The sequence below is a fragment of the Chiloscyllium plagiosum genome, unplaced genomic scaffold (genome assembly GCF_037043375.1).
Source record: "Chiloscyllium plagiosum isolate Xiang-an unplaced genomic scaffold, Cpla_swu_hap1 HiC_scaffold_15, whole genome shotgun sequence".
NCBI lineage: Eukaryota > Metazoa > Chordata > Chondrichthyes > Orectolobiformes > Hemiscylliidae > Chiloscyllium > Chiloscyllium plagiosum.
This window is the reverse complement of record NW_028270153.1, coordinates 40837030-40860872: the sequence shown is the minus strand read 5'-3', so window position 1 is coordinate 40860872 and position 23843 is coordinate 40837030. Positions and strand designations below refer to the sequence as shown.

The 23843-nt window shown below is 43.9% G+C and overlaps 1 pseudogene; it reads left to right on the top strand.

Moving 5' to 3' along the window:
* The first annotated feature begins 12519 nt into the window (after window positions 1–12519).
* LOC148147644 (uncharacterized) lies at window positions 12520–13443 on the top strand (annotated as a pseudogene).
* The last annotated feature ends 10400 nt before the right edge of the window (window positions 13444–23843 follow it).

Sequence of the window (23843 nt, the reverse complement as noted above, 5' to 3'; positions counted from 1 at the left end):
GAATCTGGGACCCTGAGGCTGTGAGGCAGCAGTGCTAACCACTGAGCCACCGTGCCGCCCCAAAGTTGGCGGGGTGGAAGGTGAAGAAGGGCTTATGCCCGAAACGTCGATTCTCCTGTTCCCTGGATGCTGCCTGACCTGCTGCACTTTTCCAGCAACACATTTCCAGCTCTGATCTCCAGCATCTGCAGACCTCACTTTCTCCTGGAAGGTGAGGACCAGGAAGGTTCTGTCCTTGTTGCAGTTGGAAGGGTAGGGTTCAAGGGCGGAGGTGCAGGGTGGAGGAGAAGCGCTGGAGGACATCGTCGACCACGCGGGAGGTCCCACATAGTCCGGGTACCCTGCACCACCTGGTTCTACCTCCTATGCAAAATTCACAAACCTGACTGCCCCAGTTGATTCATCATCTCAGCCTGCTCTTGCCCCACCAAACTTATCACTGCATACCTTGACACCATCCTGACCCCTTGGTCCAGGAACTCCCCACACATGTTCGGGATATAACCCACACCTTCCAGTTCCTCTATGACTTCCATTTCCCAGGCCCCCAATGCCTCATCTTCACCATCGACATTTAGTCCCTATACACCTCTATCTGTCATGACGAAGGCCTCCAAGCTCTCCGTTTCTTCCTCTCCCGCCAACCCCACCAATACCCTTCCACTGACACATTCAGTCGTTTGACTGAACTGGTCCTCACTCTCAACAGTTTCTCCTTATAATCCTCCCATTTCCCCCAGACCAAAAGGGTAGCCATGGGCACCCGCACGAGGCCCAGCTATGCATACTTCTTCATTGAGTACATGGAACAGTCCATCTTCTGCAGCTACACCGGCACCATTCCCCACCTTTTCCTCCGCTTTATTGATGACTGAGTTGGTGCCACCTCATGATCCCAAGAGGAGGTTGAACAGTTCATTAACTTCACAAACACATTCCACCCTGACCTTAAGTTCACCTGGACCATCTCGGACACCTCCCTCCCCTTTCTGGACCTCTCCATCTCAATTTCCAGTGACCGACTCAACACGGACATCTACTTCGAACCCATCAACTCCCACAGCTACCTGGACTACACCTCCTCCCACCCTGCCTCCTGTTAAAATGCTATTCCTTATTCCCAATTCCTCCATCTGCACTGCACCTACTCCCAGATGTTCTCCTTCTTCAAAGACCACAATTTCCCCTCCCACGATGCCCTCCAGCACATCTCCTCCACTTCCCGCAACTCCACCCTTGAACCCCACTCCTCCAATTGCAACAAGGACAACCCACTTCTGGTCCTCATCTTCCACCCACCAACCTCCGGATACATCGCATCTTCCTCCACTACTTCCGCCATCTATAAATAGAACCACCAGCAGAGATATATTTCCTTGCCCACGCCTCTCTGCGTTCCATAGAGACCATTCCTGCTGCAACTCCGTTCTTAGGTTCAAGCCCCCCACACATACCATCTACTATGCTCGTTGCTCTTGATGTGATCTCTTTTACATTGGGAAGACAGGATGCCAACTTGCAGAACGTTTCAGAGAACATCCCTCCAACCACACTGGATCAATCTGGATTTCACCAGTATCTTCATTTCCCTTCCCTCCACCTTATTCCAGATCCAACCTTCCAACTTGGCACTGCCCTCTGCCATCTTCCTTCCCACCTATCCACTCCACTCTCCTCTCCAACCTATCAGCCTCACACCCACTTTCATTTACCTATCGCATTCCCAGCTAACTTCCTCCCAGCCCCACCCCCCTCCCATTTATCTCTCAGCCCCCATGGGCCACCCCCTCACTCCTGATGAAGAGCTTATACTCAAAACATCGACTCTCTTGCTCCTTGGATGCTGCCTGACCAGCTGTGCTTTTCCAGCACCACACGCTTCAACTCTGATCTCCAGCACCTGAAGTCCTCACATTCTCCATAAAGGCTATGGGCCAACTGCTGGAAAATGGGAATAGAATAGTTAGGTAGTGTTTTTAACCGGGACAGATTCACTGGACCGAAGGGCTTCTCTGACTCCATGACCAGCACGGAGAAGGGGAGAACCATTGCAGCAGGAACATCATGAGGAGCAGTCACTTGCTGGACAAGCTGCAGAAAAGTGGGCTGATGCCATGCTAAGAAGGGTTCAACTACAGCCCAGAGTATTCCAGATTTCCCTCAAATACCTGCAACTGTGTCAAGCAAAACTACAACAGTTTAAGGGAGGAACTGGAGTAGTGACCCAGAGAAAGTAAGGACTATAGATGTTGGAGAGTCAGAGTTGAAAAGTGTGGCACTGGAAAAGCACAGCAGGTCAGGCAGCATTGTCAAATAGCTTTGATTTGGCAGTGGAGGTGAACAAGGACTTGCATGTCCTTGGTGGAATGTGAGGGGGGAGTTGGTGTTCGGCCACAGGGCGGTGGGGTTGGTTGGTGCGTGTGTCCCAGAGATGTACCCTGAAACATTCCGCAAGTTGGTGTCCTGTCTCCCCAAAGTAAAGGAGACCACTCGACAACTGGATGCAGACGCCTCATCTTCTACCTTGGGACCCTTCAACCACATGGAAGATCCAACCCGGTATCGCCATCTTGACCTGTGCTACCTGTCCATCTTCCTTCCCACCTATCCACTCCACTCTGCCCACCAACACATCACAATTACCCCTCCATCTGCATCCACCTGTCACTTTGCCAGCTGTCCCTCCCCTAGACCCACCTCCCTATTTATCTTTCAGCCCCCTTGCCCCTCCACATTCCTGATGAAGGGCTTATGCCCAAGACGTCGATTCTCCTGCTCCTCGGATACTGCCTGACCTGCTGTGCTTTTCCAGCACCACGCCTTTTTTTTGCCAATAGCACCACACTTTTCAACTGGTGATCCAGATGCCCAGGCTAATGTCCTTTAGGGAAGGAAATATGCCTCGTGTGGTCCACATATGACTCCAAACTCATAGCAATGTGATTGACTCTTAATTGCCCTCTAATGTGGGCGAGCAAACTACCCTGTTCAAAGGCAATTAAGGATGAAAGATAAATGCAGCCTTGTCACTGATGCCCACTTCCCATGAAAGAACAAAGAAAAAAGGGCTACAGTTTAAAAATAAGGATCTCCCATTTAAGAGATGAGAAGGAATTTCTTTTTCTCTCAAAGGGTCCTGGTCATTGGATCTCTTAGAATCTCTACAGTGCAGAAAGAGGCCATTCATCAAGTCTGCACCAACTCTAAAGAACATCCCACTCAGATGCACACTCCCATCCTATCCTTATAATCCCACATTTACCATGGCTCATCCATCTAGCCTGTACATATTTGGACTGAGGGAGGAAAGCCACACAGACATCAGGAGAATGTGCAAACACTACACAGACAGTCTCCCAAAGGTAGAATAGAACTTGACTCCCTGTCATTGTGAGGCAGCAGTGTTAACCACTGAGCCACCATCATTGACTGTCTTAAAGACAGAAGTAGATGCATTCTTGCTTAACAAGGGAGCAAAAAGGTTATTAGAAATAAGCAGGAATTCAGATTGAGGCCACAATCACATCAGGCATGATATTATGAAAGAATGGAGCAACAACAGAGAAGCCAAATGACCTCCTCCTGCAGCTAATTCCTATGTTTGTGTGAGAGGAAGGTCATCACCAACCTGTGAATCGTGCTGAAGGCTTAGCTGCAACTCATTACGTACTACTTGTTCATTATATTACCTCAGTCATGAAAAGAATCTCTTCGTGCTGCCGTTTGAGAAGGTTAAGCTTACCATTCCTGCACAAACTGGAGGACAACCAACTGTAAGACAACACTTAAGCATGATGGCACCTGATGCTTTACCTTGGGCATACCTTGAGGGTCTTTCCAGCTGTCTCCTTCACTGATTAGCTGAGCAGAAACACTCCCTTTCTAGTCCACCATGGTCAGTCTTCTGGCTCTTCCATTCACTGGTGGTAGCCCTTGGTTTGCAGTAGCCTGCTGTGGAGCAAGTTCCATAGAACATAGAACGTAGAAAAGTACAGTACAGAACAGGCCCTTCAGCACATGGTGTTGTGCCGGAAGTCGCTTAAATGTCCCTAATGACTCTGCTTCCACAACCACTACTCGCAACACTTTCCATGCATTCACAACTCTCTGCATAAAGAATCTACCTCTGATGTTTCCTCCATATCTTTCTCTTAATATCTTGCCAGTCAAGCCTGCCCTGGGGAAAAGTCTCTGGCTATTGTCTCTATTCTTGCCTCTCATTATCTTGTATACCTCGATCAGGTCACCTTTCTTCCTCCTCTCCAGAGAGAAAAGTCTGAGCTTAGTCAACCTCTCTTCATAAGGCAAGCCCTCCAGTCCAGGCAGCATTCTATTAAACCATCTTTGCATCCTCTCTGAAGCCTCTGTATTTTTCCTCTAATAGAGCGACCAGGACTGGACACAATACTCTAAGTGTGATCTCACCAGGGATTTGTAGAGCTGCAGCAAAATCTCGCAGCTCTTAACTTGATCTCCCTGTTAATGAAAGCCAAAACACCATATGCTTTCTTAACAATCCTATCCACCTGGATGGCAACTTTGAAGAATCTATGTACTTCAACATCAAGATTCTCCACACTCCTATATTCAGCATTCAAATTCAACCTTCCAAAATGCATCACTTAGCATTTATTCCGGTTGAACTCCATCTGCCATTTCTCAGCTCAGCTCTGCATCCTGTCTATATCACACTGCAGCCACAATAGCCCTCCATACTATCAATGACATCTCCAACCTTTGTGTCATCTGCAAATTTACTAACCCACCCCCTCAACCTCCTCATCCAAGTCATTTATGAAAACTACAAAGAGTAGAGGCCCAAGAACATACCCCTGCAGGACACCACTCAACACTGACCTCCAGGCAGAATACTTTCGATCTACAACCACTGTCTGCCTTCTGTCAGCCAACCAATTCTGTCTGCCTTCTGTCAGCCAACCAATTCTGAATCCAGACAGCCAAATCTCCCTGTATCCCATACCTCCCGACTTTATGAATGAACCTACCATGGGGAACCTTATCAAATGCCTTGCTGAAGTACATATACACCACATTCACTGCTCGACCTTCATCGACCTGTCTTGTCACCTCCACAAAGAACTCAATAAGATTAGTTAGGCATGACCTGCACCTCACAAAGCCATGCTGACTGCCTTTAATCATGCTATGCTTTTCCAAATATTCATAAATCCTATCCCTCAGAATCTTGCCAAAACCTTGCTGACCACAGACATAAGACTGACTGACCTGTAATTGCCAGGGATTTCCCTATTACCTTTCTTGAAAAGAGGAACAATATTCGCCTCCTTCCAATCCTCCGGTACGACTCTTGTGGAGAGTGAGGAAGCAAAGATCTTCGCCAATGACTTAGCAACCTCCTTTCTCGCTTCCTGGAGCAGCCTAGGATAAATCTGATCTGGCCCTGGGCACTTATCAATCTTAATGTTTGCCAAAATTTCCAGCACATTAACTTCATCAATCTTGATCTGTTCAAGCCAATATCCCAGCTCCTCAAAGTTCTCATTCACAACAAGATTCCTTTCCTTCGTGAAAACCAAAGCAAAAAACTCATTTAATGCTTCACCAATCTGCTCAGACTCCATGCACAAGTTCCCTACGCTATCCCTGACCAACCCTACCTTCTCCTGATCATTCGCTTATTCGTCACGTATGAGTAAGATGCTTTTGAGTTCCCCCTAATCCTTCCTGCCAAGCCTTTCTCATGCACCCACCTGGCTCTCCTCAGTCCATTTCTGAGTTCCTTTCTAGCAAGCCTGTAATCCTCTAAAGCTGCACTAGATCCTTGCTTCCTCCACCTTACTTAAGCTGCCTTCTTCCTTTTGAGGAGGAGCTCCTCTGTTCTCGTCATCCAAGGCTCCTCCATCTTACCCCTTCCTACCTGTCTCAGAGGAACAAATTCGTGCATTACTTGCAACAACTGCTCCTTAAACAGTCTCCACATGTCTGCTCCCAGTCTGTATTTCCCAACTCCTGTCTGATACCGTCATAATTTTCTTTTCCCCAATTAAATATCTTCCCTTGGTAACTGCTCCTTTCCCTCTTCAAGGCTATGGTAAATGTGAGGCAGTTGTGATCACTGTCACCAAAGTGTTCTCCCACCGTGAGATCTGACACCTGGCTCATTGCCAAGCACCAAATCCAAAATGGCCTCTCCCTCGTTGGTCTGTCTACATACTGAGCAAGGAAACCCTCCTGAACACACCTGACAAAAATGGCTCCATCCAAACCATCTGCACTAAGGAAGTTCTAGTCAATATTGGGAAAGTTGAAGTCACCCATAACAACAACCCTGCTACATCTACATTTTTCCAAAATCTGCCGGGCTATCAGTTCTTCAATCTCTTTACTGCTATTAGGGGGTCTGTAGAAAACCCCCAATGAGGTGGCTGCTCCCTTGCTGTTCTTAACTTCCACCCATACTGACTCAGTGGACAAACCTTCCTCAACAACCTTAATTTCTGTAGCTGTGATGCACTCACTGATTAGCAATGCTACAACCCCTCCTCTTTTTCCACCCTCCCTGTTCTTTTCAAACGTTCTAAACCCTGGAACATCTAGCAACTATCCCTGCCTCTGTGAAACCTACGTCTCCATTATGGCTACAACATCATGGCCCCAAGTATTGATCCATGCTCTTATTTCTGACACTCCTTGCGTTAAAGCAGACACACTTTAGCCAATCCCCTTGTTTCATCATGTGAGAAACCATCCCAATGGATTCAATACATCCTGTCACTGCCCCATCTACAACTACCCCCCCTCTCAGATGTGTAGCCCTGTTTCTCACACCCCTGCTAAACTAGTTTAAACCCTCCTGAACCACTTCAGCAAGTCTCCCACTCAGGACATTTGTGCCCCTCCAGTTCAGGTGCAACCATCCCTCATGTACAGGTCCCACCTTCCCCAGAAGACATCCCAATGGTCTAGGAATCTGAAGCCCTCCTTCCTGCACCAGTCACATGTTAAGCTGCACTCGCTGACTGTTCTTCACCTCACTATCTTGTGGCACTGGTAGCAAACCTGAGATCACTACTCTACTCGTCCTGCTCTTCAGCTTCCAACCTAACTCTCTGTAGTCACTTTTCAGATCCTCAGTCCCTTTCCTGGCTATATCGTTAGTGTCAATATGTGCCATGATGTCTGGCTGCTCATCCTCCCCCTTCAGAATCTTGTAAATATGATCGGCGACCTCCCGGATCCTGGCACTGGGGAGGTAACATACCTTCCGGGAGTCCCGTTCCTGATCACAAAATCTCCTGTGAATCTGTCTAACTATTGACTCCCCTACCACTCGTGCTTTTCTATTCTCCCCCCTTCCCTTCTGAGCCACAGTGCCAGGCTCAGTGCCAGAGACCTGACAACTATAGCTTTCTCATGGTAGGCCATCCCCACCAGCAGTATCCAAAACAGTATACTCATTGCTGAGGGGAACGGCCACAGGAAATCCCTGTCCTATCGGTTGGTTCCATTTCCTCCCCCTGATTATAACCCAGCTGGCCTTATCCTGTGTCCTGCAGATGTGATTTGCAGAGGCATGTGTAGTGTCGCTCACCTGCCACATTCTGCAGGAGAACATGCAACTGCCCTATCAGCCATACCCCACTAGTCTGAAAACCTGCACAGGACTAAACAAAGTAAGACAAGAAAAGAAAAAAAAAAATAAGAAAACCTGAAAACTTAGCGAGTTTACTGACTCTTAGTAAGGTTAGAGGAGGTGGGTGGGAGGGAGGCCCTACAGTTTAGATCTACATAGAACATAGAAAAATACAGCGCAGTACAGCCCCTTTGGCCCTCGATGTTGCGCCGATCCAAGCCCACCTAACCTACACTAGCCCACTATCCTCCATATGCCTGTTTAAATGCCCATAAAGAGGGAGAGTCCACCACTGCTACTGGCAGGGCATTCCATGAACTCACGACTCGCTGAATAAAGAATCTACCCCTAACATCTGTTCTATACCTACCACCCCCTTAATTTAAAGCTATGCCCCCTTGTAATAGCTGACTCCATACGTGGAAAAAGGTTCTCATGGTCAACCCTATCTAAACCCCTAATCATCTTGTACACCTCTATCAAGTCACCCCAAACCTTCTTTTCTCCAATGAAAACAACCCCAAGTGCCTCAGCCTTTCCTCATACGATCTTTCTACCATAACAGGCAACATCCTGGTAAACCTCCTCTGCACCCATTCCAGTGCCTCCACATCCTTCCTATAGTATGGCGACCAAAACTGCACACAATACTCCAGATGTGGCCGCACCAGAGTCTTATACAACTGCAACATGACCTCAGTACTCCGGAACTCAATTCCTCTACCAATAAAAGCCAGTACGCCATATGCCTTCTTCACCGCACTATTTACCTGCGTGGCAACTTTCAGAGATCTGTGTACATGGACACCAAGATCCCTCTGCTCATCCACACTACCATCCGACCATTAGCCCAGTACCCCATCTTCTTGTTACTCTTACCAAAGTGAATCACCTCACACTTACCTACATTGAACTCCATTTGCCACCTTTCTGCCCAGCTCTGCAGCTTATCTATATCCCGCTGTAACCTGACACATCCTTCCTCACTGTCAACAACTCCACCGACTTTCGTATCATCCGCAAACTTGCTCACCCATCCTTCTAGCCCCTCCTCCAGGTCATTTATAAAAATGACAAACAGCATTGGTCCCAAAACAGATCCTTGCGGAACACCGCTAGTAACTGCACTCTAAGATGAACCTTTACCATCAACTACTACCCTCTTTCTTCTTCCAGCCAGCCAATTCCTAATCCAAACCTCCAACTCACCCTCAATGCCATACCTCCATATTTTTTGCAGTAGCTTACCATGGGGAACCTTATCAAACGCCTTACTAAAATCCATATACACCACATCTACCACTTTCCCCTCGTCCACCTCCTTAGTCACCTTCAATAAGAATTCAATAAGGTTTGTGAGGCACGACCTGCCCTTCACAAAACCATGCTGATTATCCTTGATCACATTATTCCTATCCAGATGTTCATAAATCCTATCCCTTACAATTCTCTCTAAGACTTTGCCCACAACAGAAGTGAGACTCACCAGCCTATAGTTACTAGGGTTATCCCTACTCCCCTTCTTGAACAGGGGAACCACATTTGCTATCCTCCAGTCTTCTGGCACTATTCCTGTAGACAACGAGGACATAAAAATCAAGGCCAATGGCTCTGCAATCTCCTCCCTTGCTTCCCAGAGAATCCTAGGATAAATGCCATCAGGCCCAGGGAACTTATCTATTTTCACCCTTTCCAGAATTTCCAACACCTCTTCCCTACATACCTCAAAGCCGTCCATTCTCACCCACCTAAAAACTTCCCGGCAGACCTAATTTCTCTCCGCCCTCTCTCCTCACCGGTCTGTTCAAAAAATGTTGTTTTTTACTCACCTTCCCAGCAGTCCTCCGTTCCTCCCACACATCTCTCTACAAATGGAGGTCCCGTCGCCTGAGGTAAGCTTTTTGAACCATTTTACTCACCTTCCCAGCAGTCCTCCGCTCCTCCTTCGCACCTCTTGACAAATGGAGGCCCCAATCCTTCCCTTGAGTGCTGCTGTGCCAGTGGCAGTATTCCAGGTTGGAATGAAAGCAGGATTGGCAGATATTTAAAATGGCACTGTCTCCACCTGCACACCAGATGGATGCTGCATGGCCAGCTCCAGTGACAGCATACGACAGGCCCCTTCACCTCTCGGCCATTTGTTGACTGGCCATGGCAGTGAAATCATTTTCTCCTTTCAGATAACTTTACAATACTATTGTAGAGTCAGATTAAATTGTAAAATAGTTTGACACATGTACACAATTCTTTTTGTATTCTGGTGATGAATAGCAGCAGGAAAGCCCTGTCACTGAATAAATCAGTGTAAAAAATGCGAATGTATCTGGGCCTGCACCATGTAATGTTAGGTATGAGTAACTAAGTGGCACTGTGGATTAGAACCCAATAAAAAAAATGGACAGTTTGTTCGATGAACATACCTGTGATTAGGACCTGCCACAGAAGCAGCTTATGCCTCAGTTAAGGGTACTTCAAATTTTCAGAATCTCTGGCATTGTTGAAACAGAGTATAAATGGGAACCATACTCCAAATGGGGTATTTTAACATTGTAAGTTTTTATATAAATATAATTTAACCTTAATAAGCATGAACTGATGCCATGATTTCATATTAGTGCTGAGGAGCATTCCTACTTCAAAACTTTGCTCACTTTTGAATACCCCTAGTGCTCCCCCTAGTGGACCAGCAAAGGTTCTGTTATTTTGAGTGAACATATTCACTGTCAAATCCTAAACTGGAGCTCAAGAAATTGTTTTTAATATCTGTCCATCGAAAATATTAAATAGTATCTGATCTGCATTATAGTACTTGAAAAGTGATTGGATGCTTTAACAAATGGGTCTGCACTTCACCTTAAAGAAAACAAAAATTCCATGAGTTAATCAATAAAATTTAAATAAACGGAGCCCTTTCTCGAGCAGAGTGTTTTCTAGTGGACCTTTAAGTCATGTGTTATTGAACACGTGAAAGAATGTACTTAAAAATACTTAGATTAATATTGAATATCTGATTGAAGAAAGAAAAGCTCATGGAAGAGGCAATGTTCCCTCTAAACCTTGCGGTCACAGAGTTGCTCAGGTCTGTGTACATCAATCAGTATGCGAAGACCTTGGTTTTCAGTTCTGGACACCAGCAGTTTCAGTTCAAGGTCTGCACACTAGCAAGAAATATTAGTGCGAAAAAGATGGGGGTAACAAATTGGCATGGTTAGAAGATAGTGTAGCTTCATTTTCTGGTCTCGAAGATGTAACGAGGTGGTATGCCACACAGATTAGTGCTGGGGCCTCAACATTTACTTGGATGAAGGGACCAAAGGTTTAATTGCTAAATGCTGCTGGCACAAAGGTAGGAGGGAAGTTGTGAAGAGGGCATAAGGAGGATGCAAAGGGGTAAGGATAAGTTAAAAGTGTTGGCAAAGATCCAGCAAATCAAATGTAATGTGGGAAAAGCAAAATGTTCCATTATGGCAGGAAAAGTCAAAAAACATATTATTTAAATATTGAGAGGTGGCAGAGCTCTGAGACACTGCAAAATCTGGGCACTCAGTTCTTGAATCACAAAAGGTTAGTACACAGGTGCAGCTAGTAATTAGGAAAGGGAATGGAACGTTATTGTTAATTGCCAGGGGATTTGAATACAGAAGGATCGAGGTTGTGTAGCAGTTATATAGTGCCTTGGTGAGAACATATCTGGATTATCGTGCACAGTATTGGTCTCCTTATTTAAGGAAGGATATAAATGTGCTAACAATAATTCAGAGAAAGTTTCATAGACTAATAACTGTAATGGGTGGGTCATTTTATGATGGAAAATTGGACAGACTAGGATTGCATTAACTGGGGTTTAGAAGAGTAAGTAGTAACTTGAATGAAACATAAGCTCTTGCAGATCTTGACAGGGTGCATGTGGAAAGGATCTTTCGTCCTGAGAAAGAATCCAGAATTCATCTATTTAAGATGGAGATGAGGAGAATTTTTTTTTCTCCAGAGGATTATAAGTCTTTAGAACTCTCTGCCTCAAAGGCTGGGGAAGGCAGGGGTAGGTAGATTGTACAGGAAACACTGAAAGATTGTGGAGGTAGACAGGAATTTAGAGTGATCAGATCAGCCATGATGTTACTGAATGGTGGAACAGGTCGGAGAGGCCAAGAGCTTTACCTCTGTTTCTAACTGGTGTGTTACTATGTTCATATTAACCATGAGAGAGGAAAGGAAAGTCAAATGTGTATACTTACACCATTTACACATGATTAAAGCTTAAATCCAACATCAGCCCTTGGAAAATTATTACCTTATGCAAGAGGTACAGCAGTTGGGGCAGAAGAGAGCACACCTATACCCACGCAGGAAATTCTCAGCAAGCTGGGGCCTTTAGACCTAAAGATCCCAGAGGATGTTCAGCAATGTCTTCAAAGAAGCAGGGCTTCAGCAAACATCTTCCACTTGAGGAGACCAGGGAATGACCTGGATTTATCATGTGGGCAACTGAAAAACAAATCTTCTGTGGGCACATCATTGGCATGGATGTTCAAGCAATGTACATATGCATTCACGTACAGAGTTCCAACGTGCATTGTAGTATTGCATCATTAAGAGCTGAGAAGGATTCTGTTTTTCAGCGGCAGCGGCAGCAGCAGCTCGAAGGGCCGGAGCTTGCACCAGGGGCCTGCTGGGAGCGGTGAGTCACTGATTTGAGCCTTTAATTTTGAAGTCAGAGCAGAGGTTTCTGGGAAAGGAAGGACTTCTTATTTTTATTTCCATCCTGCTATATAAGTCAGTGTCTACTCAACCCGAGACCTTACCTTTGTAGGGCCTCCCACTCAACCACTATCTCTAATCTTGAAGACCGGGGACATATCAGATATGCGTCTCTTTTTTACTTTGTGACTAGGGGACTAGCAGGGATGGCAGTGCAGGGAGAGCAATGTTCCTCCTGCATGATGTTTGAGGTCAGGGACGCCAATAGTGTCCCATCCAAGTACATCTGCAGGAAGTGCACCCAACTCTCGCTCCTCCAACACCGTGTTAGGGAACTTGAGTGGAAGTTGGATGAACTTCGGATCATTCGGGAGGCAGAGGCTGTGATAGATAGGAGTTACAGGGGAGTAGCTACTCCTAGGCAAGAAGAAAACTGGGTGACTGTTCAAAAGGGGAAAGAACAGTCAGTGGTGGGATCCCCTGTGGTCATTCCTTGAAAAACATTTTATACCGTTTTGGATACTGTTGAGGGGGATGACTTACCAGGGGCAAGCAATTGGGCCCAGATCTCTGGCACAGAGCCTGTCCCTGTTGCACAGAAGGGAAGGAGGGAAAGGAGGAGAGTGTTAGTCATTGGGGACTCAATAGTTAGAGGCTCAGATAGAAGGTTTGTAGGGAACGAAAGAGACTCGCGGTTGGTGTATTGCCTCCCAGGTGCCAGGGTCCATGATGTCTCGGATCGTATCTTTGGGGTCCTGAAGGGAGAGGGTGACCAGCCTCAAGTTGTTGTCCATGTAGGTACCAACGACATAGGTAGAAAGAGGGATAGGGATGTAAGGCAGGATTTCAGGGAGCTAGTGTGGAAGCGGAGAGCTAGAACAAACAGAGTTGTTATCTCTGGATTGTTACCCATGCCATGTGATAGCGAGGCAAGGAATAGGGAGAGATATCAGCTAAACTTGTGGCTGCAAGGATGGTGCAAGAGGGAGGGTTTTAGGTTTTTGGATAATTGGGGCTTATTCTGGGGAAGGTGGGACTTGTACAAACAGGACGGTCTTCACTTGAGCAAGAGGGGTAGTAATACCCTGGGTGGGAAATTTGCTAGTGCTGTTTGGGTGGGTTTAAACTAGCTCAGCAGGGGGATGAGAACTGGAGGTGTAGCTGCAGTGCACAGGAGGATGAGAGTTGGAAGGACAGGGACAGGATTTCAGGATCGCAGGAATGTGCTGGCAGACAGCGAATTGGTTTGAAGTGTGTCTACTTCAACGCCAGAAGTATCTGAAATAAAGAAGGTAAGTTTGCAGCATGGATAGGTACCTGGGACTTCGATGTTGTGGCCATTTCGGAGACATGGATAGAGCAGGGTGAGGAATGGATGTTGCAGGTTCCAGCGTTTAGATCTTTCATTAAAAACAGGCAAGGCGGTAAAAGAGGGGGAGGCGTGGCCTTGTTAGTTAAAGATAGTATAACGGTGGCTGAGAGAAGTTTCGATGAGGACTCATCTACTGAGGTAGTGTGAGCTGAGGTTAGAAACAGGAGAGGAGAGGTCACACTGCTTGGATTTTTTTATAGGCCTCTACAGAGTTCCAGGGAGGTGGAAGAGTCGATTAGCAACATTATCCTGGGTAGGAATGAAAGGAACAGGGTGGTCATTATGGGGGACTTTAACTTCCCCAACATTGATTCGAAATGTAAAAGCTCTAGTACATCGGATGGATCAGTTTTTGTCCAATGTGTACAGGAGGGTTTCCTGACACAGTATCTCAAAGGGCCGACAAGGGGGGAGGCCACACTGGATCTGGTGCTTGGTAATGAACCAGACCAGGTGTTTGATTTAGTTGGAGGTGAGCACTTTGGAGAGAGTGACCATAATTCAGTTACGTTTAGTTTAGCGATGGAAAGAGATAGGTACATGCCACAGGTCAAGAGTTATCAATGGGGCAAGGGCAACTATAATGCGATTAGGCAAGAATTAGGATGCATAGAATGGGATAGCAAAATGCAGGGGATGCAGACAATTGAAATGTAGAGCTACTTTAAGGAACAGATATTGCGTGTCCTTGATAGGTATGTCCCTGACAGGCAGGGAGGAAGGGATAAGGTAAGGGAACCGTGGTTTACGACAGAAATTGCATCTCTTGTTAAGAAGAAGAAGGAGGCTTATGTGTTGATGAGGCAAGATGGTTCAGATGAGGTGATGGAGAGTTACAGATCAGCGAGGAAGGATTTAAAGAGAGAGTTAAGAAGAGCAAAGAGAGGACACAAGCAGTCTTTAGCAAATAGAATAAAGGAGAACCCTAAAGCTTTTTATAGGTATGTGAGAAATGAAAGGATGATTAGAGTAGGAATAGGGCCAGTCAAAGACAGAAGTGGGAAGTTGAGTGTGGACCCTGTGGAGATTGGAGAGGTGCTAAATGAACATTTCTCATCAGTGTTCACTCAGGAAAAGGAGGATATTGTAGAGGAGAAGAATGAGGTACGAGATATTAGACTAGAAAGGATCGAGGTTAGTTACACACAGGTGTTATCAATTCTAGAAGGAGTGAAAGTAGACAAGTCCCCTGGGCCGGATGGGATTTATCTGAGGATTCTTTGGGAAGCTAGGGAGGAGATAGCAGAGCCTTTGGCTTTGATATTTGAGTCGTCATTGTCTACAGGTTTAGTACCTGAGGACTGGAGGATTGCAAATGTTGTGCCCTTGTTCAAGAAGGACAGTAGAGATGACCCAGGTAACTATAGACTAGTGAGCCTTACTTCTGTTGTAGGAAAGGTTTTGGAAAGGATTATGAGAGATAAGATTTATAATCATCTCACAAGTAACAATTTGACTTCAGGTAGTCAACATGGTTTTGTCAAGGGCAGGCCATGTCTCACAAACCTCATTGAGCTTTTTGAGAAGGTGACCAAGCATGTAGATGAGGGTAGGGCAGTTGACTTGGTATACATAGAATTCAGTAAAGCCTTTGATAAGGTTCCACATGGTAGGCTGATGGAGAAAATGCAGAGGCATGGAATTGAGGGTGATTTAGCAGTTTGGATTAGAAACTGGCTTACTGGAAGAAGGCAGCGAGTGGTGGTTAATGGAAAATATTCAGCCTGGAGTCCCGTTACTAGTGGTGTGCCACAAGGCTCTGTTTTGGGACCACTGCTGTTTGTCATTTTTATAAATGACTTAGATGCAGGCATAGGTGGATGGATTAGTAAATTTGCAGATGACACTAAAGTCGGTGGAGTAGTGGACAGTTTGGAAGAATGTTACAGTTGCAGGGGGACTTGGATAAACTGCAGAATTGGTCTGAGAAGTGGCAAATAAAGTTCAATGCAGCTAAATGTGAGGTGATGCACTTTGGGAAGAATAACAGGATGGCAGAGTACTTGGTCAATGGAAAGATTCTTGGTAGTGTGGATGTGCAGAGGGATCTTGGAGTCCATGTGCATAGATCCCTGAAAGTTGCCACCCAGGTGGATAGTACTGTTAAGATGGCATACGGTGTGTTGGTTTCATTGGTAGAGGGATTGAGTTCCGGAACCTGCAACTATACAAAATGCTGGTGTGGCCACACTTGGAATATTGTGTACAGTTCTGGTCGTCCCATTACAGAAAGGATGTGGAAGCATTGGAAAAGTAGCAGAGGAGATTTACCAGGATGCTGCCTGGTCTGGAGGGAAGGTCTTATGAGGAAAGGCTGAGAGACTTGGGTCTGTTCTCATTGGAAAGAAGGCGGCTAAGAGGGGATTTGATAGAGACATACAAGATGATCAGAGGATCAGATAGGGTAGACAGAGAAAGACTTTTTCCTAGGATGATGACATCAGCTTGTATGAGAGGGCACAGCTACAAATTGAGGGGTGATAGATTTAAGACCGATGTCAGAGGCAAGTTCTTTACACAGAGAGTCGTAAGGGCGTGGAATGCCCTACCTGCTAAGTAGTTAACTCAGCCTATTAGGGAGATTTAAACAATCCTTAGATAAGCACATGGATGATTTTGGGATAGTGTAGGGGGACGAGCTGAGAATAGTTCACAGGTCAGTGCAACATCGAGGGCCGAAGGGCCTGTTCTGCACTGTATTGTTCTATGTTATCAGAAGTGATAGTTGTGGAGCATCTTCCACTATTGTAAAGATGTATGACATTTTAATTGCCCCATCTTGGTACCTTTTTCATAATCAGCAAAGCGGGTGGGTAGAGGTAGCAATATCTATCAGACAACCACGTAACTATTCATTAAGGTTTACCTTCAGGGCACTGAAGTTTACCCTTGGGGACATTGATGTTAAGGATAAGTTTTAGGGGATAGATCTGGGTGTGGGATGACCAATTATCACATCTCACAAACACTTCCTGGGAGACTGATAATGGAACCTGTCACAAAATCCAAACACCAGGAGAAAGTTTATCCAAAATCTGGGTTATCAAAGTCATGCTAAAATTTCCAAGGATAAGAAGTTAGCAATGGCCATGGCATATGTCAACCTCTCAGATGTGTGAAGCCAAAGAAGGGAAAATCTCAATACTTTGCAGCCCATAGAAGTGGAAGTGCTGTTAGTGAGGATGCTCAGGCAATGTAAGAGCACTGGGAAGGTTCTTTGCTTTCTTCAGCACTGAAGAGATAGTGAGCAGGTAAGACAGTAAGGGAGTAAGGAGCAGTCTCAGGATGTCAGACAACTTAGCAGTATTCACCAGAGAATAGAGTTTCTAAAGTGATGATTTATCTTTAAAGCAAGGACCATTTTTGCACAACCATCCAGGAGCATGTGGTTGCAGTAGTGCTCAACGTATTACAACTACCTTAGAACTAATGGATAGTCCAAAGCAAAGTTTGCATATGTACTTTTGTCCAAACGGAGGTGACAAGATCAGAGCCGGATGTAAACAGAAAGTCATGGCTTTATTGCATAAATAAAGCAAATGCGTAATGTTGATTACAGAAATCAAAGGTTAGAGAGCAAACTGCATAAATGAAAAGTAGAACAGAAAATGGGCAGCTCAGTTACACCAGAGGTGAATGGCTTACGTTCTCTCTGTCCTCTCTGGCCCAGTTGAACATTATTCTGTCTTCCTCACCTCTCTCATGGTTATTTTGGCCCATTCTGTGATCCTCACCCTCACTATTCTTCTCAGAGGTTTCTTCTCATTCCTACATCTCCTATTCTGCTAACATATCTTTCTTTAGTGACTGAGCACAACATAATGATGCAGGATTCTGTCTGGGATATACTGCATTACACCACCTGAACTGTCTAGGTATTGGAGCTTCATTTTTAGTAGGCCTATAGCCTACTTTTCAATGGCTCTTGTAAACCATGACCAGTGTTAAATGTTTCCTCAACAACAGGTGTGGAGAGGGAATAACCTTTATCATCAGAAACCATCCTTGTATGTGAAAAGGGTCTTTGAAAGAGACTAACATGTATGATCAGCCTGGAATTAAGAGTCAAGACAGCTCCTTTGATATCAAGCGCAGAACAACATAGCCTGGTTGTTGTGGCCACAAATGATTTGTACAGTAAGGGTGTGGAATCATTTTCTATTAGTAAAAGTCACTGATTCATGTTCGGAAAAGCTGTCTGCTTATGTGGGTGCTATCGATTTCATCCTGAACCTGCAGAATCCTAATGCCCTCGCTGTTTGATTGTCTGTGTCAAGGGAGAGAAAGAAGAACTTGTGAGTTAAGGATTGTGAAACGTCAGAGTCCTATAATAGATCCCTGAAACAAGCCACTGGCAAAGCATTAAGGACAGCTATTACCTATAGGGCTACCGGGATGGAATTGCCACCCAGTGCATAGGTTGTCATCTAGCATCTGGCATAGGAATGAAATTATGTCTTGAACATCGTGGTTGTCACATGTCTGGAGATAGTTGCAATGAAGGATGTAGTTCCTGTTTCACATGAGAGATCTCCTTCGATGTGGTGCTCTTCTTCTCCTTCACCCACTGCAGGCAGTAATAAAGCCTTCTCTGTCACTGAGGCTGCTGTTCTTGTAAGAGGCTTTCATGGTTCCTTTGGAGTGTGGCATGGTTGATCTGTGCAGTGTTCATTTCACTTTCGGGTTACCTGTGAAAAGACAGGGATATCTGGTGGTCATGAAAGCTGTTGTAAAAATGCAAGCCGTTGTCACTTTATTCTTCATCATAAATAATTTAGCAATCAATTCCTTCATAATTTCAAATATGTCAACTAGATAATTTTAAAGTGTTTCCTTTTACAAAGAAAAATAACTCTGCTCTGAACTTAAACTCCCTTGCTCTGCTTTGGCAATATGTCTTGATACATATTGAGAACAGTGTTTCTATTACAATAATATGAATTTCCAATTTCCAAGACAACTGTTCTTGTGATATTTTATCATCTACTCTGAAACTAATGTGTTGTTAGACGGCATTACACAGTCATTGCAACCTGGCATTAAACAAGCATGTCCAGTAAAAGTTATATCTGATTCATAACATCTAGAAAATTAACTGTACTTAGTGTGGTATCTTTTTTTTTAGATTAGATTAGATTAGATTAGATTTCTTACAGTGTGGAAACAGGCCCTTCGGCCCAACAAGTCCACACCGCCCCGCCGAAGCGCAACCCACCCATACCCCTGCATTTACCCCTTACCTAACACTACGGGCAATTTAGCATGGCCAATTTACCTGACCTGCACATCTTTGGACTGTGGGAGGAAACCGGAGCACCCGGAGGAAACCCATGCAGACACGGGGAGAACGTGCAAACTCCACACAGTCAGTCGCCTGAGGCGGGAATTGAACCCGGGTCTCTGGTGCTGTGAGGCAGCAGTGCTAACCACTGTGCCACCGTGCCGCCCATAATCTTCTGGAACTGACTTCTCTTATAAAGGGAACAACAATCATCATAGAATCCCTACAGCATGGAAGCAGGCCCTTCATCCCCTCAAGTCCACTCCAACCCTCCAAAGTCCATCCCTCCCAAACCCAACGTACCCCACCACCACCACTATCCTATCTCCATAACCCTGCATTTGCCATGGCTAATCTACCTAGCCTGCACAGCTTTGCAATGTGGGAGGAAACTGGAGCATCCAGAGGAAATCCACACAAACACAGTAAGAATATGCAACTCCACACAGACAGTTAGCTGAGGCTGGATCCAACCCAGGTTCCTGGTGTTGTGAGGTAGTAGTGGTAACCACTGGACCATCATGCTACCTAAATAATGTGTTACAAAAGATGATTGTGAGTCTAACTTGGTATGTGGATTCAAAACTGTCACACTATCTTAGATAGTTCCAGACTAAAAGTGCCACTAATGATTTCTTGAGATCATCCACAAGACATTTCAGGACTTAATTAGATTGTTCTGAAACTGTGACTTCCTCAAAATGCTCCATCCCGAACAAAGAACATTTTCAAATATGTTCCCATTATCAAAGATTAACACTACATGTGGAAAAGGGAACTGTGAGAAGCCACATGGTAGGGCAGGGATGTTGGTCTCCCATCAATGTTTATGTTCAGTCCACAAAACAACACAGAAAAGGTAAGAACATTGCCTCAAGAACTGGAGACTGTAACACTATAAGGTCTTCAAGCTTGTATGTTTCGAGTCCACAGTACAGCAAACTGACTTCCTAGGATTGAGACGACAAGTAACTAACTTAATGGACTGAAGAAAGTCCATCACTGTGAAAACATCCTGAATCAACTTTGTTATAGAACTTCAGCTATTGAATTCACATAATCCACACTTTAGGAGTGAAGATGCCTTTTCCACTGGACTGGCAATGTACATTTCCAGAATGAGCTAATCATGTGATTATGAACTACTCTCTTGCTTTCAATGTTTTAAAGTACACTATCCTTTCCAATTGTACTTTCTTTGTGTGTTTGGTATATGTTATTGCGAGTGTTATAGCATTAGGTTTCAGTGAATGCATGAATAAACAATCCTTTTTATTTAAACCCATAAAAATCTGGTAGGTTTTTCAAAGTGCACACTCAGGGGGTTTAAGAAATGCACCAATCTTCCTTTTCAAAAGTATATTGATTACACAGAGCAAGGAAGGGAATAGGGTTTAAATAATTCTGTTTCAACCTGTCTCTAACAATAATGAAAAATTCCTCGCAAGTAGAGAATGGTCGATTGAAAGGGTGCATTTATGTGATCAAATTTTGACAGTTACAATATTGTTGCAGTTTAAACTGAACTTAAAAATATAGAGGAGAGCTTTAAAAGCTAAAAAAAATCCCTTTACAATTTCCCTCTGTTAAAATATAAAAGCTACTAGATAAATAATTCACCATTCTTGTGAACAGATGAGGAAGGGATGCTTTCCCTATTCCCCCATTCCTCTTTTGACCATAATAGATTTTGCTTTACAATATAGACAAGTTGTGCTTTGACAATACATTAGGTTAGAGAAACATCAAGAATAATTTGTTGAAATTATTTTCCCGAAGACTAGGTAAAAAGGCTGGGTAATACAACACTATTTATATGGTCATGCAACTTTGTCCAGACCCATGCAACACAAATACACACCAAGAGGATAGATAGGATAACAAGGACTTTAAAGTCCATGAAAATTAAAACAAGCATGTATATGGTTAGCTGCTCCTTGACTGTACTTGATGTGGAGGGTTCAGAATTAGTTCTACTTGATGCTGTTGTTTGGAGCAAATTTCAACATTTTAAAGAATCTTTCTTTACAATCAGTTTTCTCTCTGGGGTGGTCATTTTTGCAGAACAGGGCAACCAGTTCCAAAGAGAGAGAAAGAGAAACTGCACAGCTTCTCAGCCTGTCTTCAGTTCAGTATTATCTTAGTCTTGCCATCTAGCTTGGTAAGGGGCCTTTAAAATACTTTGCTCATTTGTATATTCCAGAGAGATGTTATTCGTATATGCCTGAGGCAGTTGTTGCTTCAAAGCAGGCCTTGACATTTTGATGTCTCATCTCAAAAGTAGTTGAAAAGTTTTAAAGTAACATAAATCAATAGGAGGTGGGGTTTTCACGCTCCAGAGATTGGATGATCTGTTTTCATGTCAGTGGGTAGAACACAAAATAGTCTAATTTGCAATAGTCAATCTCTCTGATAATCTGAAACAAAACACAATTGTTTGTAGAGGCTCCCCTCAGCATTTTTTTCAGGGGAAAATAAAATTTGAAATTGCATCTTCAAAGAAAAAATCCTCATAACATTACACAGTGGGTGTGATAGTGAACCAGACCAGAAAGGCTAATGGGGTGTCAGGTCACTAATTTGTACTAAATTAGACAAACTCTGCTCAGGTCAGCAGAATGAATGCTACAATTTTACAGGGTTTAGCTGGTCTTGATGGAACTCCTTGGACAGTGAACAAAGGCTAAGATGGGCTTGACGTAACCATAAATACCCTGCAAATTCTCAACATTCTGGACCACAAATGAAAATCAGCCATCCTGATGGGCTCCGAGAGACTGGTATTATCCCATAAACAGTGGCCCACTACAAAATTCAGTATTCAACTGGTAATTACATGAAGAAGTGGAGAAAAAAACATTTTGACATTTTTCTTACTTTGATTAGAACTAGTCAAAATAGTTACAAAAATATTCACTTTTGGTGTTATGAACAAAACTGTTGCTATGACATTCCAAGTGTTAATGGTAAGAACTCCCTCTTAGAGCTAGTCACGTGCCAGAGCAAGATTCAGAACATCGTGTTCAAGGTTATTTATGTGCTGTTAAATCGATTTAATAATGGACCTATATCTCTGCTGTATTCCTGTCTCACTTCCACTTTCTGATCAGCTGCATCTTTTGTGAACATTCTACACAAATGAATCATTGTTATTGTGTCAATTGTACAAATTCAAGCCTGCCATCAAGGTCTTAGAAAATTGGTTTTATAAAATGCAAAACAATTAAAAGATAGATGCAAAATGCAAAGAATTCATAAAGTGTTATTTCATTTATTGCAAACATATATTTCACTATAAATAGACACTGTACATCATTAATACTGAGTGATAAACTGACAGACATTACCACCCTGCTAAATGTTAACACTTTGGAAGATTATGTAAAATAGAAATATTTTGATTCTTTTGGTCTTCTTCCAGGATATGGAATAATATTAACTGCAATATTGAATAGATTACCCATTATGTATCTTATCAGCTTGTATGCTAGTGTTGTTAAATTGAAGTGTAGTTCTTTTGTTCTCCTGGAAAGAAGTCCAGGCTATTTTCTGCTTTCCCAGTTTAATATGGAGACTATGCTATCCTTCCTTTGCGTGATATCTGATGTTTGCAGTGGTAATGGGAGTGGCTGCAAAATGGCAGGAAATATAGCATTTCACAGGTAGTACCAAAAGCTTTAATAAACTAATATCTCAGGGACAGACAAATCATACCAGAGTGCTGAACTGAGAGTATTGCAATGTTGTTCATATTCCTTATAGCATTTCAATCTGTATTCGATGTATTTTTAGCTTTTAAAATTCTCATTAAATTTTGAAAGGCAAATCAAAGCAGGACTTCTATACACTTACTGATGAGGTCCTGAAGAATGTTGCTGAACTAAGAGACCTTGGAGTACACGCTTATAGTTCCTTGAATGTGGAGTCTCAGGTAGACAGGATAGTGAAGAAGGCATTTGTTATCCTTGCCTATATTGGTCGTCGTATTGAATATAGGAGTTGGGAGGTCATCTTGTGGCTGTATAGGACATAGGTTAGGCCACTTTTGGAATACTGTGTGCAATTCTGATCTCCCTGCTACAGGAAGAATGTTGTTAAACTCAAAAGAGTTCAGAAAAGATTTACAAGGATGTTGCCAGGGTTGGAGGATTTGAGCAATAGAGAGAGACTAAATAGACTGGGGCTATTTTTCCTTGGAGCATTGGAGGCTGAGGGGTGACCTTATAGAAGTTTACAAAGTCATGATGGACATGGATAGAGTGAATTGACAAGATCTTTTCCCTAGGGTGGTGAAGTCCAAAACTAGAGGGCAAATATTTAAGGTGAAAGAGGAAAGATTTAAAAGGCACCTTAGGGGCAACATTTTCATTCAGAGGGTGGTGTGTGTCTGGAGTGAGCTGCCAGATGAAGTGGTGGAGGCTGGAACAATTGCAACATTTAAAAGGCAAACGGATGGGTATATGAATAGGAAGGGTTTATAAGGATATGAGCCAAATGCTGGCAAATGGAACTAAATTAATTTAGAATATCTGGTTGCCATGGATGAGCTGGACCAATGGGTTGTTTACATGCTGTACTGCTCTATGACTCTATGACATTAAATAGTGAAATAACCTTACAAGAGAGGAGTTAATGCACATTTTTCATGCATGGATTGTGGGTGATAATGATAAAACTAAGATTTACTGTCCAACTATGCATTCCCTTGAGAAAGTGATGTTAAGCCAACTTCTTGATGACTATAATGCATGTGGTAAAGGTACACCTGTATTGTTGATGAGTTCAGTGGTGATGAAGCAATGAAAATATATTTTGAAGAATTGCATGTGTTTTGGAGAGGAATTTGCAGTTGGTGTCTGTTGAAAAAGGCTTGGTTA